This window comes from Amblyomma maculatum, chromosome 1 (assembly GCF_055883805.1).
Source record: "Amblyomma maculatum isolate TAMU_Amacu chromosome 1, ASM5588380v1, whole genome shotgun sequence".
NCBI classification, from domain to species: domain Eukaryota; kingdom Metazoa; phylum Arthropoda; class Arachnida; order Ixodida; family Ixodidae; genus Amblyomma; species Amblyomma maculatum.
Window position 1 is genome coordinate 414,177,303 of NC_139344.1, and position 2,991 is coordinate 414,180,293.

Consider the following 2,991-nt stretch of genomic DNA (forward strand, 5'->3'; position numbering starts at 1 on the left):
CAACCTCCAACTCAAAGAAACACTAGACCGACTACACTCTGACATAACACACTACTGTTCGACCCTTGAGGCATCTAACTGGGATAAAGTTTGTAACCGCATCAATGGCACCCTCCACCAAAAATCCACCTGGCATATCCTCCGCTCCCTTCTCGGTCCCCAACCCAACCCCACCCCCACTATCGATAAATTTCTATCCCTGCAAGGTCCCACTCAACTAGAGCAAATTCTATCGAACCTCTACATTACTCCGCCTCTTCTGTCAACCTATCCAGCTTACACAGGCGCCTCTCAAGCAGATCTCGACAAACCCTTCTCTCTCAACGAGCTTGATTTTGCTCTCGCACAAAATTACCGCTCCTCGACACCAGGTGAGGACCTCGTCACCTACACTCTTCTTCGAAACCTTCCTGACCCCGACAAAGAAGCTCTTTTTTCTTACATCAACGAACACTGGTCTGAGGGCACTTTTCCCGACGAGTGGAAATCCGCGACCATTGTCCTTATTCCGAAAACCAGGTAAACCGTCTACTCTCCAAAACCTTCGTCCCATCTCTCTTACCTCATGTGTGGGAAAGACTATGGAACGGGTGGTTCTGACCCGCTTTCAGGAGGATCTCGACGCCATCGACTTCTTTCCTCACACCCTAATCGGATTCCGTTCTCACGTCTCGACGCAAAACCTTTTCCTCCTCCTCCAACACACATTCCGCCAGCCCCCCTCAGCTCAGGTACATGCCTTGTTCACAGTTGACGTTCGCAAGGCATTCGACAACATCAGTCATGACCACATGCTCGACTCCATTCAGTACACTAACTGCGGGCATAACACATATACTTATCTCCGTAACTTTTTGCAGAAAAGACGGCCCAATTTCGACTACAAGATACTCTTACTGAACCAATCGCCCTAACACGTGGCACTCCACAAGGTGCTGTGCTCTCCCCGACTCTCTTTAACATCGGCATGACCGCACTAGCCAGAAAGCTCACCTGCATCCCCGATCTGCATAATATATTTTACGCTGATGACATCACACTCTGGTGCACCCGCGGGTCCCCCGGAGATGTCGAAAACACGCTACAGCAAGGCCTTGACCTCATCTCCTCTTTTCTTTCTCACAACGGACTTCAACCAGAACCGGAAAAATCCGAACTCCTTTTCCTCACGCATACACAATATCAACGCTCCCGCCAGTCACTCATATCACTATACATCGATAACCAACTAATATCCCAAGTCAATTCATGCCGGGTTCTCGGTATGCACCTTCACACGAAACGAAGCACGCCCTCCGTTCAACAGGCCATTAACACATGTCATCAAGTTACTCAATTGGTTCGGCGTGTAGTTAAGCGTCATGCTGGACTAAGCGAGTCACGTGCCACGCAGCTAGCACACGCCTTGGCCCTAAACAAAATCCTCTACTACATACCTTACCTTAAACTTACACAGCAACACCTTACCAAGCTCAGTGCCGCACTCAACACTCTATACAAAGCCGCACTACATCTCCCAGTTCACACGTCCAACCAACGGCTCTACGAAACAGGCCTTTTCCTGCCCCTTCCTGCGCTCATCAACCTCCATCGGAAGCGCCAGCTAGCCTGCTTGTCCGGCAAGCAACAGGGTCGATGGATTCTGCGGGAGGCTGGAATACCCCCCAATTGATCTTCAACTCCTCATACCCGGTCATGCACTCCCTTCTAACCTCCGGATTGAGTCTCTCCTGTGTACTTCTGAGCCAGCAGACCAACGCTGGCTTATCCAGCGCGCGGTGGATGCCGCGGCATCCCAAAGGATCCCCGCCGACCTCCTCTAAGTCAGCGCAACCGGCCCTTTGACTGGTCCCCTGTTTTTGGGCGCAATAAAACAGTTCACCACCACCACCACCACCCATCCCTTGGCACATGCAGCCGGGGCTACATGACGGTCGTCGACAGGCACAGGCTACCCACCACAACCCTCCTTTCTCTACTCATACGGTGGCGTACACAGACGCCTCACGCCTTTCAGACACTGGCACCGGCGCATATGTCATCCATTCCCCGCATCTTCCGGACCCCATATGCCAGACGTGTGGACCTTTTAGCAACCCTCCTTGCTCAACCACGCTTGAAATCACGCCCATCGTGCACGACGCTCAGACATTCATGCAAATGCCCTCCACAAACAACTACATTATATACACGGACTCACAAAACGCTCTTCAATCCATCCACAACCGCACCATACCCGTTGACTTACGAGACAGTCTCGATGAGGCCCTCTTCGCCTTACGCCCAGCCACTGTCACTCTAAAGTGGATCCCTGGTCATTCAGGGATCGTCGGAAATAAGCTGTGTAATCAGATCGCCCGCGATTTCCATAACCGGGCTCCGGTGATCCCCTGGGTCAGCCCACCGACAAGTGACGAGGCATACGCTCTAAAACACATCCTGAAAGAGCATTATACGCAGCTAAAGGAAGATTTTGCCCGTCTTCCGGCGCCCCACCCAGCTCTCACTATCCCCCAAGCCAGAGTCCTCCGTAAAATTCAATCAAATGCCCTCATTACCCCGGCGTGCCTCTTCCTTTATCACATTCTAGCTGACCCCTCGTGCCCTAAGTGCCCCTCCATCTACGCGAATCTTGAACACTGTCTTTTCCTCTGTCCTGCCGCCATACAATCCTTACACTATCCATACCACCCGCCTGTATCCTGGCGTGCCTGGCTGGAATCTTCTTCACCGAAGGAACAACTAGCCTTGGTACAACAGGCAGCCGATCTGTTCGACGCTTAATTTGAGTCCTGAATAAAGTGCATTACTACTACTACTACTTGCCACATGTTTGGCAAAAATCTCCTTTGTCAGGTTATCGTTTCATCCCGGACACGGGTTTCCGCTGCAGTGCGCAATTGCACCACTCATCTAGCAGTTGCCCCTAATGAGAGTCTTTCTAGCAAGTCAAACAATGCCACATAAATTATAGGTTTCGTAATATATTTA

General features: G+C 51.3%; 1 pseudogene; it reads left to right on the forward strand.

Annotated features, from left to right (window-relative positions):
* The first annotated feature begins 566 nt into the window (after positions 1-566).
* On the forward strand, positions 567-2,784 carry LOC146208976 (uncharacterized; annotated as a pseudogene).
* Positions 2,785-2,991: the final 207 nt, after the last annotated feature.